The sequence below is a fragment of the Sorex fumeus genome, unplaced genomic scaffold, assembly GCF_029834395.1.
Source record: "Sorex fumeus unplaced genomic scaffold, SorFum_2.1 ptg000098l, whole genome shotgun sequence".
NCBI lineage: Eukaryota > Metazoa > Chordata > Mammalia > Eulipotyphla > Soricidae > Sorex > Sorex fumeus.
Window position 1 is genome coordinate 89,068,893 of NW_026606155.1, and position 12,786 is coordinate 89,081,678.

General features: G+C 43.9%; 1 pseudogene; it reads left to right on the top strand.

Annotated features, from left to right (window-relative positions):
- Positions 1-902: 902 nt before the first annotated feature.
- Positions 903-5,150, top strand: LOC130041752 (uncharacterized protein C2orf78-like; annotated as a pseudogene).
- The last annotated feature ends 7,636 nt before the right edge of the window (positions 5,151-12,786 follow it).

Sequence of the window (12,786 nt, forward strand, 5' to 3'; positions counted from 1 at the left end):
CTCATAGAAACAGTTTGGTAGAGTTTCTATTTCTTCAATTTCCTGGGAAAGCTTGAGAAGGACTGGTAGTAGGTCCTCTTTAAATTTTTGGAAAAATTCTCTAGTGAATCCATCTGGAACTGGGCTCCAAAAGCACATCTTGAGAAAAACTAAAGTACTAATTTTTGAGGTGTGAACAAACACCAGGGTACGATTGCTAACCTTAAAATCATCAAGTAGATTGAGTTATATGTGAGCCATAGGTAATAGATAGGAACTGCACAAGCAAAAGACAAAACCTGAAGATTACAAGGGTAATAGTTGTAATGACCCCACATGCCATGAACAGAAAGTATCTTCCTCCTAGTTTCTGACATTGCAGTGATCAATGCAGAGTCCTAGCAAGAAAGTCCACATGCTTAGGTTCTGTAACCAGGTAATACATAAGGGACAGTGAAATAGTACAGGAGGGGTTAAGGCATTTGCCTTGTAGGCAGCCAATCCAGTTGAATCTCTGTTACTGCATCTAGTCTCCTGAGCACTACAAGGGGTCACTCCAGAGTTCAGACCCAGGATTAGCCCAAGATCACTGCCACATAATGGTCCAAACTCCATCCCACCCCAATCCCAATAAAAATAATGGGAAAGCTTCAACAAGTCTGTAGGCCATCTCTGGGCCTCAGGTTTCTTTCTTCTTCAATAAAATGTTAGTCATTCTCATAGGATTTCCTAGTTGTAAAATGCTTCCGTTCTAGGCAATAACAGGAGTTTAACAGGAGTTTAACAGGAGAGCAAGCTACAGGTAGAGCTAGCATGAGGAGTAACTAGCTGTAAGCAACAAATCCATGTACCAACATCACCAGAGTCTTCTATAGCTCTGTGTTGACTTCGGGAGCGTGGTGACAAATACACATGGTGCCAAAATGTTCCAGCCTTTCAACCACCCAAAGTTGTTTGGTCTTTTGGTAAGTTACTTGACTGTTGGTATTAGAAGCTTCTCTATACCTTAAAGTTGAAGTGAGTTTTGCTCCTCTCAAACGTTGTAGGAGGGGGTTGGAGTGATAGTGCAGCAGGGAGAGCATTTGCTTTGCACGTGGCCAACCCAAGTTCCATTCCCAGCATCCCATATGGTCCCCTGAGCATGGTCAGGAGTAATACTTGAGTGCATGAACCAGCAGTTACCCCTGTGCATCGCTGGGTGTGATCCAAAAAGAAAAAAAAAAGAAAATTTTGTCGGAGATTATCAGTCTCACAGATTTTTTTATCACCCTCTTGTTCCTTACAGAAAATATTCAAACTATCTGTATTTGGAACTGCACATTCTCTGCAGCGTCCCCTTCCCGTGGTGAACAATGCAGCTTCCCTAACAGGAAGTGTCTGCAACTACTCCAGCGTATCTACTCCAGTTGGTAGATCTGCTTGACTCCTGCCGTCAGATTCTGGCATCTCTTTCCAACCACTCATGGGTAGTGCCGATCTTGACCAACATTCTTGCACAACAATGCTGTCTGGGGTGTCTGGCCAGAGCCAGCTATCCACTTGGTCTGCTTGCAACCTAAGTGTTTTGGAGTGGGATATTGCAGAAAGTATTGAAAAGAAGTCTTACATGGGAGACTTTAATGTGACTATCCTTGACCAAGACACCACTGTCTCTTCCATGTCTATGACAGCTAGCTATGAGAAAACCTTAGATACCAACCACATGGTGTCTCTGTACCCATCACTTTCTGCCAGTCATGTTGAAAGGACACCATCTCAGGTTCCAAATCAGACATACAACCTGTCGCTTCCCTACCAGGAAGGAAGCCAGGTAGTTTACTATCATCAGGGCACTCCGGGACCTCTTCTTTCTGGAGAACCTGGTCCTTGCCTGCAATCCAATGGCTTTATGACATACAAAGGATGTCGGGGTTCTGCCCTCCAAGCTTACAGCATTGCATCCCCAGAATGTTTATGGTTCTAACGGAAGTCCAGCCCCCAAAGAACCGACCAACAGCCTCGACCTCTAGAGTCTACTACTCTGTGTCAGCTCCACCCATCACGGAATTGTGTTTTCAGGTGAGTAAAACTGAGAGAAGGGAATTCTGGGATTCAAAACTTGGGGTCAAATCTGCAAGTGAGAAACTTTCCATAGACAGGTAGCATTTCAGTTCAATACACTGAGATTTTTAAATGTATGAAACCTGAAGTTAAATAAACTCAGTTTAAGTTTAGACTCCCCTCACTCATTTTACAGCAACTTATTTTCACACTAATTTGCTCGAGCGGGCCCAGTAACATCTCCATTGGAGACTTTGTTGTTACTGTGTCTGGCATATCGAATACTCTCGGTAGCTTGCCGGGCTCTTTGAGGCTAGACATCAGAGCTTCTCAAGCAGATTGGAAGGTATGATAGTATGAAGACCACCTAGGTTTCCTGAGAAGAAAACTTCAGTAGTACAACAAGGAATGCCACATTTTCATAGTTGATCAGTCTGCCAGTATGACCACAGTAACAATAAGCTCCATTTCTTAAGTTATTGTTTTTGTGATTTCTGTAGACATTTAAGAACTCTTATTGTGATGATACCACATTAACTTTCCCTTACTTCAATGTACAAGATTCTGAATATAGAATATACTCAGAGATCCTGTCCAAAGTTATCAAACCTAGAATCTCTACTTGAGCACAAAATTCATGAGGATGTGGTGCTTCATTCCTTCTTTTATACCATGATATGAACTTCCGGGTTTTTTTTTGAGGAATGTGAAAAAATTGATTATTTTATGCTAAGTTCTGTATAGCATTTAATAGTTTACAAATTTCTAGCTTGAAAAAAAAAACTTTATTGTGGGGGAGGCAGAATGTGGGTCACAGACCACAGTGTTCAGGGATTGCACCTCGTTGTGTGCTCAAGGTTCACTTACGAAGGTGCTTAGGCACTCATATTTGATGCTGAGAATCAAACTAAGGTCAACTGTGTGCAGGGCAAGTGCTTTCCCGACTGCGCTATTCCTCTGTTCCAAATCTCTCATTTTTAAGTACGGTTTACACAGAAACTCTTTCAAATACAAAGAATGCAAAGAGACCACATGACCAACAGTAAGAACGACAACAGTTACCTACAATCTTCAAGCTCAGGGCCTTGTCCATGATCCGTAGGAGAGCCAGGAATAATGCCTTGCCCATTGCCGGAAGGTGCCCAATTGTGGCTCCAATAGTTGTGTGGAGGGAGTATCTTGTTTAAGGGGGACTGATTTCGTCCGTGGTTCCTTTGTAATGATGAATTCCCTGGGGATTGAGACTTCCCTGGCATTGCAATCTTCCGATCAGACTTTTTGTCTGACACCCACTTCAGAATTACCTATGTCTTGCAGTAGCAGGATTCAAATACTTGAGTGTAACCCAGCACGAGCGCTGCCGGATGTTCCTACAATAGATTCAGCACAAAGTAACGAGGCACTGCCCCCAGCTCCAACTCAGGAACAAACAGATAAGAATTGGAATGAGATGAACACTGTGCTTTCAAAGTCTCTGGATACCTACCAGATCCCAATAGAAAACCAAGATCCTCTACTGTGCCCTTTAGAAATCCCTGATATCCACCAGTTACTGGCCTGCATGGATCCTCTCAACCAAGACCAACAGGCTGGTACTGAAAGAACTCAAATACTTCAACAAAAGAATGGTCAATATTTGGAGGACACAGGAACACTTGAAGGTGGGTCTGAATCTGGTGGTATTTTGGCAGACATCACGACATGGTTGGAAGATAAACAACTTCCCCAGCTATTTGATTGCCTAGAAGACCTAGATCAATGCATAGATCCGCAGGCAGTGAACACCACAGATACCATCACTCTACATCAGGGGCAAGAAAAGTCAGGTGGCACTAAGGGTACATCCCACCCAACCCGGAAGAACAAAAACCAGGCCTCTGAGCCTCTGGAGGAAAAACCCAAGGCCAAAATCCATTCCAAAGAAACAGAACGCTTGCTGGGGGAGCACGTAATTGTTTGTAATGCTGCAGCCAGTGATAGGTGTTCTGTGACCATGGCCAAACCCAACATAAAACCTCAGAAAGCTGCATCTAGCAGGATCAGCAAGACCAAGAGTCATGGGCATGAGAAGACCAAAAAGGCCAGAGAAAACTCCAAGAAAGCTGATGTCAGTAAGCATACAGGGAACAAGGTGAAGTCAGAAGAGAAGCCCACCATTTCCAGGATGAAACACAAGTTAAGTCAACCTGCGCTTTGCCAAGAGGCCCTTAAAAACCCAGCAGCTGCCTAGGCATGCACATGCCTGAGTCTGTGCAAGAGTTTGATGCACTGGGGAAGAAGAGGGATCCAAAGCCTGAATCCTCTTCCTCCCGGGTTCTGGATAGTTCAAAGAAGCCCAAAGATATCCAGCCCTCCTAAGCTGTGAAACCATGGGCAGGTGATACACGGGTTGGAAAAGGTATTGAGAAAACTCGGGTCAAAGCTCAGAATACAAGCAGCAGTGCGAAAGAACACTCGTCTCCGCCCCAGTCTAAGCTGCCACCTCCTGGGAAGGTCAAATTGGTACCTTTGCTTTTCTTACCATGAAGAAGCCGCAAGCTCGACGTGTTCCTCGAAAACCACCACCTCTGGCCTCACATCTTCCTGCTGCAGCTTACTCTGCCAGGCCTGGCTCTACCAACTCAACTCGGCCAACTGCCACCAGTTCATCCCGGCCAGCGCCTGCATAATTGTCAAACCCTGCCAGAGCAGCTCAGCCCATTTCGACCAACCCATCTCCACCAGATTTGCTGAGCTCTACTAGCCGGCCTATTTCTCATCCTGCAACTTCTAGACCTGCTTTCTCCAAGTCAACAGCTAGCACTTCTCTCCAGCGGGGCCCTCTTCGTGTCTCTATGAGTGAGTGCCAGGCTCCACCCAAACGTCCGAGACAGCTTCGAATCCAAGACTTTCATTTCCAATCAATTCCAAGGAGAAAGCCCAATGTCCCTGAGCCAGTCATGTCAAAGCCCAGCACAAAAGAGCAGAGACCAGAGCGTGAGGCTATGAAGAGGAAGGCTCAGGAGCAGCGTGAGAATGCTGCCAAATGCACCAGTTTGGGAAAAGTGCAGGTTTTTATCCAGAAAGAAAAGGATATGGACATCTCCCGATTCTATGTCTATAAGCAGCTGGAATGGTTGGTGCCACTTTAACTACCAGATAGTTGCCTCAGACAAACACTTGAAAAGCCATACAAATTTCATTTATTCTGATTTATTTTTTAAAAAAAATAATAGATGCATATAAGTTAATAGATTAGTAATGAAAGTTCTGAATATTGAGAGCCTTTCCACTGTGATGGCTATTTGGAGGGGGTGAGAGCCGAAGGATTCATAAGAAAGAAATAGAAGTTAGAGGGGGATTAATGGGGAAACAGACAGAGTCTAAGAAATAGAAACTTGGCTCAGAGTTATAATGTCCTTAAGAGGAGAAATTTTATGGGCCTGATGAAGATTTGAGGGGGGGACAGGCAGAGAAATAGTCTACCTTATATGGCATTTGCAGGAGGCTGACCCAAGATTCATCCCTGCGATTTTATGTGGTCCCACGAGTTTCACTAGATGTTATGCTTGAGAACAGAGCCAGGAGTACACCCTGAGCACAGGCAAGTATGCCTCTATCTCCAGACTCTTCCAAAAAGAATGGGAGAAATGGCACAGTGAGGTTTTGGTTTAATATAAAAGTAATGGAATAGGCTGAAGAAGGAGGATTAGTATAATAAGATAATCTGATGAAAAGTAAAAATTAGTTTCACAGAGGCTGTCTTTATGTTTCATGACCTCCGTTGTTAAAGAGAGTTGAGACATATCTCAAAATGGTGTGGGTGGTTTATCCAGGAATGATCAGGCTATGCGATGCTAACACATAAACTGGGGAAAGAACCAACAGGTGAACAGTCAATGGCCCTCAGAGTTATTTAGGGGTGACTGTAAATAGGGACCAAGCAATGAGAACAGTTATAGCAAGAAGTTCGAATATCAGCTCTTGGAACATGTAAAGATCAGTCGCCATGAGCTCAGGCCCGTGGTTCAGCCACCTTAGGCGCACCATTTCAGTTCATCTTCCTAACAATACTCAGAGCTGTATTACAGGGGCACTTAGTCAGTGTGGTTCAACAATGAGGTCTATAGGACTAAGTTCTTTGGATTTGCAAACTCCCCAAGGTGGACAATGTCTTTCAGACCACAGCATCCTGACAGTACTGACTTGGGAGCTCAAAATATATTAGCTTCAGGCGACCTCTGGGGTTTTTTCCGCAGCCTGGTGCCTGCAGCCTGCTCCAAACATCGATGTTAATGGATGCACACGCAAAAACCAATGCTATAACTGGCGTTGGAGGCTGGGCCATGGGAGAATCCGGACTGGGACATGCGCAATAGGTCTCCACTCCCAGAGTGGTTAGGACCGGCTCTTCTGGAGGCTGGGAAGGCGGTGGTGGGAAGATATCATCCTAGGAGAGACATGGGGTGATGAATGAAAGGGGAAGAACTGTGACAGGGACAGCAGATGGGCATAACGTGAAAGTTTATGGGTTATATCAAAATATTTTTTAGTGAAAAACTGTGTACCAGTCATCAAAGGACAAACAAAAGTGGGAAAATAAAATAGACTAAAAATAACAGGTCACATACAAACAAGGTCAGAGAGAGCTCAAACAGCTGAAGTTCAATCTGGAGCTCCTGCTGGATCTTGGGCAGACAGTCTGGTTCTCCCAGCATCAAGTGGTATTACCACAAAACAACCACCAATTGTTAAACATGCAAAGACAAAAAAAAATCAAGCTGCAGAAAATTGAGAGTGGTGACTCGTTTTTGTTTTGGGGGGCGATGGGAGTGACTTTGATGTGAACAGTTTTGAGTATTTCCTAAGGGGAAAATAGTAAGAACACCTTGGCCAGCACAGGGATTAGGGGCCCAAAGGACAGTGTCTGATGGCCTTCTACTGCTAACGTGCAAAAGGTTAAGTGTACTGCATTTACATAATTTAGAGTTTGATAAAGAGAAAAAAGTCTGTCACAGCCCAACAGTTATTCCCAATATTCCTAGGTGCTTATAGGCAATGTGTAAAGGAGAGAGAACTTATACCCTTTTAAAATACACACCTGCATAAGCAATTTTTTTGTGGGATTCATCATTTAAGATAAATTTCACTGGCATTTGCTATACTTGCTAGTTTTGCAACTATTACCATTATTTTATTTTAATTTTATAAAAATAAAATTAAATGGGCTGGAGTGATAGCACAGCTGGTAGGGCGTTTGCCTTGCAAGCGGCCAACATGGCCGACCCGAGTTTGATTACTCTGCCTTTTGAGGAAGCGGGCAAGCTACTGATTGTATCTTCCCCACACGGTTTAGCCTGCACGTTACCCGTGACGTGTTCAATATGCCAAACACAGTAACAATTGTCACAATGGAGACGTTACTGGGCCTGCTTGAGTAAATTGATGAACAATGGGAGGACAGTGACAGTGACAGTGACCATTATTTTATCCATAACTGTTTCATCATTTCCAAAAACAACCTCTTCAGTACCCACTGACCTCTCCATTCTCTCTCTCCTCTGCTTCCTGGCAACACTTCTCTTTTGTCTATGTGAATTTTCTTTCTCTAAAACCTTCACATATATGGATCCTAAGATATGTGCCCTTTTCGGCAACATTTTTTTAACCCTGATGTTCTCAAAGTTATCTGTGCTACAGTATGTCATTACTTACTCTGACTGATATTCTGTTGTATGGATCTAGCATATTGGAGAGGTTTCCACACTTTCTAAATGTACAGAGCCCTGGAGTTCTCATAAGTTGGCTGAAAGAAATATTGATAGTGGTTGTACACATAGTACAGAGGGTAGGGTGCTCTCCTTCAACACAGTAGGCCTGCTTGGCTCCCTGGCACTCCATATGTCTCCTGAGCCCTGCCAGGAGTGACTTCTTTGCACAGACCCAAGAGGAAGCTCTGAGCACCATCAGGTGTGGATACAATACACAAAAAATGGAAACATTCACACACACAAAATTTCCAGTCATGTATATGTAATTTTATATGCTTACAAAATCATAGTGTAGAATAGATAATGGCCATTCAAAGAAACCATCAACTCTCAAATATTCCTTTGTTTAGTAAACCTTGATTGAATAGACGCTATGGCTGGCAATGTAGAGATCTGGTGAATTATCAGGTGAGTCAATGGAATAACACTTGTTCTGACACAATGGAGAAAGAAGATGATGAAGATAGAGGAGAAGGTCATGTGAACTTCGAGCCAGGGATCGGACAGGACAGGTGTTTATTCAGGGCAGCAGGGGCTTAAATACTTATCAGTACAGGAAAAGCACAATGCAGTTACACAAAAAGGGTCATGTCCATATATGGTTAGGACGGTTACAGTGTCTATACGTTTTCACATACCAGGCATGAGGTAGTTACACAAAGGGTCATGTCAATATATGACTTACAAAGTTTATACGTTTCACATACCAGGTTAACCACTGTCAGTTGCTTCCTGTTTTTACTGAGAGCCATGGCAGATGTTTTCTCAAGATAACCATACATAGCACAGGCACGTAGGGCCTTGGTCAGTTAAAAGTCCAGCTTCCCACACATTAGGGCTGGGTTCTAGTTTTGGGATGGAAACATTTGAAATATGGTGGTGAGAAGGTGTAATGGTGGTGTATTGGTGTTTGAATATTAAATACACTCAAATATTGTGAACAACATTTTTTTTCCATTTTTTATAATTTTATTTATTGAATCACCGTGAGAGCAGTTACAAATCTTTTGGGTCTAAGTCTCAGTCATACAATGAAACACCCGTACCTTCACCAGTGCCCATTCTCCACCACCAAAAATCCCAGTATACCCCCATCCCACACCCTCCCCCTACCTGTGGGGCAGATGATTTCCACATTACTCTCTCTCTATTTTGATCACATTCACTATTTCGACACCAGACCCACAATTATTTGAGATTTTACCCCAACACTCAGATCTGCTGAAAAGCAACAATAGACAATTTGTGTTCTATTGCTGGTTATGAATAACATATGATGTCGTGTGGCTGCAGTAGGGTCATGTGGTTTTGAAATTCTGAAATTTTAACACTTAAATCTGGAGGGATTTCTGCCAAAAGCCACTGGGTTTAGAGATATGCTCCTGAGTCTCTGGGATCATGGCCGTTGAGCAGCTTGATGAGGAGCCAGAGAGGCCGTTCGTAGGTGATGACTTGGGGTCTCGTTGGGGTGGGGAGGACAGGCCTGACTCCCCCCATCCCCCATCCCGTGAGGCCCAACAAGTTTCATCACTGTGGGCCCAAGCCTGACTGTCCAGTGGCCTCTGGAGGATGACAGCCACCAAGTCGCCAAGAGGGAGCAGGCGGAGGGACAGCACCCATTCCCCCCTGAGGTGGTCCGGCGACAGTAACCTACTGCGGGGTCCGGACACATTTCTGCCAAAAGCCGCTGGGTTTTGAGATTTGTTTCTGAGTCTCTGGGATCATGGGCGTTAAGCAGCTTGATCAGGAGCCAGAGAGGCCATTCGTGGGCGATAACTTGGGGTCTCGTTGGGGTGGGGAGGACAAGCCCGGCTCCACCCCCATCCCGTGAGGCCCTGTGTGTCTCGTCACTGGGGGCCCATATGTGACTATCCAGTGGCCTCAGTTGGATGGTGGCCACTGGGCCGCCAGGGGGAACAGGCCAATGCACGAAACCTATTCCCACCTAGGTTGGCCCAGCACCAGTAGCCTACTGCAGAGACCAGACGCATTTCTACCTAAAGCCACTGGGTTCTGAGATTTCTTTCTGAGTCTCTGGGATCATGTCCAATAAGCAGTTCAATCAGGAACCAAAGAGGCCTTGCCTCCAATTATATAGCTGAGCCGGAGGTGGTCTGTGGGTGTGTTTCCCACACACCTAACTTTTGGCCATTTCCTTTCTTGGTAAACTTTGCCCCAAGTTTTTGGGGTCTGGCCAAAGGCACAGCAGCAATTTTGGGGTATCTGGAAGTCTGAAGGCACCATGAGGCTGCTGATGCACTCGCCTCACAGGTACAGATTGACCTGCTGGAGGCACCATACCCCCATATTGTGAACAGCTTTTAAAAATAAAATTAAATTAAAAAATCTTTCTAAGAGATTGAAGCAAAAATTCTTTTTTTTTGCCTTTGAGTTTCTTGATTTTTAAAAAAAATTTTATTCCTGAAACACCATGGGGTACAGTTGTAGATTTACAAATTTTTGTGCTTGGGTTTCGATTATACAATGATCAAATACCCATCCCTCCACCAGTGCCCATATTTCACAAACATAGATCACAGTATCCCTCCCAAACCCATCACCCCCATACCACCCTGCCTCTGTGGCAGGGCTTTCCCTTTTGTTCTCTTTCTCCTTTTGGGTGTTGTGGTCTGCAAAAGAGGCATTGTGTGGCAATCATATTTAGTCCATGGTCTACTTTCAACATGCATCTCCCCTCCTGGGAGGATCCTCCAAACACCCTTTATTTGGCACTCCCTTCTCTATCTGAGCTTCCATTTCCCCTAGAATGCCCTGCTGGCCTGTAAGCCATGGAGTAGTCTTCCTGGTAATGATCTCGGCTATTCTTGGATATTAATCTCCTATTTTGTTACTTTATGTCCCCCAGATGAATGCAATATTTCTATGTCTATCCCTCTCTTTCTGACTATTTCGCTTAGCATGATACTTTCCATGCTGTACCACTTGTATATAAATTTCATGACTTCATCTTTTCTAACAGCTACATAGTACTCCATTGTGTAGATGTACCAAAGTTTCTTTAACCAGTCATCTGTTCTTGGGCATTCAGGTTTCTTCCAGTTTCTGGCTATTGTAAAAGTGCTGCAATGAACAAACAAGTGCAGATATCACTTCGACTATACATTTTTGCCTCTCTGGGATATATTCCCAGGAGTGGTATTGCTGGGTCAAATGTGAGCTCAATTTCTAATTTTTTGAGAATCGTCCATACTGTTTTCCAAAAGGGCAGAACCAGTCGGCATTCCCACTAACAGTGAACAAGTGTCCCTTTCTCAACACATCCATGCCAGCATTGTTTGCTTTTGTTCTTTAGTATGTGGGCCAATCTCTGAGGTGTGAGATGGTATCTCACTGTGGTTTTGATCTGCATCTCCCTGATGATTAATCATATAGAGAATTTTCTCATGTGCAAAGCAACAATTCTGAGTGCGGAAATCTATGAAGATGAAAACAAAATCAAGAATAACTCAGAGGTTGGGAAGGGAGGTTTATTGGGGTTCTTCCTGGTGAAAAATAAGTATTGGTAAGGGAAATGTGTTTGATATTTGCATAACTGAGACTTAAACCTGAAAGCTTTGTAACTTTTCCCACAGTGATTCAATAAATAAATAAATAAATAAATAAAATAAAAGCTAAAATAAACAAATGCATAGAGATCAAAGCTTTAAACCAAAAAAAAAAAAAAAAGAAAAACTCAGAGGTTTCTGTATTCAATTATCCGGTGTTCAAAAAGAGAATTCAGGATGGTCCACAAGGATCATGCTGTAAACTGAATGCTGAAAGCCCCAAAGCTGCCATGTGGAGAGAAGGGTCATGTGAGTCCAGCACTAAGCTTAGGACTGTGATCATTAGAAAGCAGTTGGTTGTGAAAAAATGAAAGTGTATAGAGCAAGACCACTTAAGATCAAGGTTGAATCAGTGCGGACTTATAATATTGAGAATCGAATAGTGGAATTTTCTGCTATTCACAGTTCTCACACTTTTGTCTATAAACCACTAGGAATGTCATCTTCACATAGTACTGAAGCAGTATCCTCCCATTGTTCATCGATTTGCTCAAGCAGGCCCAGTAACGTCTCCTTTGTGAGACTTGTTACTGTGTTTGGCATATTGATTATGGCACGATAAATTGCCTTGCTTTGGTGTGCGGGCAAGATAATCTCAGTAGCTTGCCGGGCTCTCTGAGAGGGGTGGAGGCATCAAACTGAACTCGACCTGGCTGAATAAATATATTTACTAAATTTAAATATAGTAATACCTCTGCCAGAGCAATAGTAAAGCAGATAGGTATTGGGCTTGGTCAGGGCCTATCCAGGTTCAATCTAAGACATTTCATATTTTTCGGCAAGCACTGCCAGGCATAATTACTGAGTTTCGAGCCAGGAGTCACCTCGGAGAATTTTGGGGTACCCCCACAAATAGTAAGAACTTATGAAGTACCCACTGTGTACAAGTCACTGTTTTAAGCATATTAGTAGGTATTAAGTTGATAATATTTTGTTAGAAATGTTCGAGCATCAAAGATATAAGATCAAAGAGATAATAAGAGGGAAATTGTCTGCCATGAAGGCAGTGGGTGGGTGAGAAAGGAGGCGGTTTCTGGGGAGACACGCTGAGGGTTGTGTGTTCCCGGGCTCTCTGGATGGCTCTATCTCACCGCCCGCGTTCGGTGCCCTTGAACTACTGTGTGTGGACTGGATCTGGAAGGCTGTTGGCCAAGAGCAGACAAAGGAAGAGAGGAGGGCCAGGCCTATTGATCTTTGTAGCAGTTTATTACCAGGAAATTTATCCTATAGAAGAAATATATGTTATGGAGGGCCTAGGTTCTCTCAAGCACATGTTCTCCTTGCTAGTCTCTCCGTGATCCATCTTGCAGCCCTGTTGTCCCTCCCTCCCTCCCTCTGTCTCTCTGTCTCTGTCTCTGTCTCTGTCTCTGTCTCTCTCTCTCTCTCCAGCTCCCTTGTCTCTCCAACTCCCTGGCAGTTTGGGGTGATACTCCACCCAGTCAGGTAGCCAA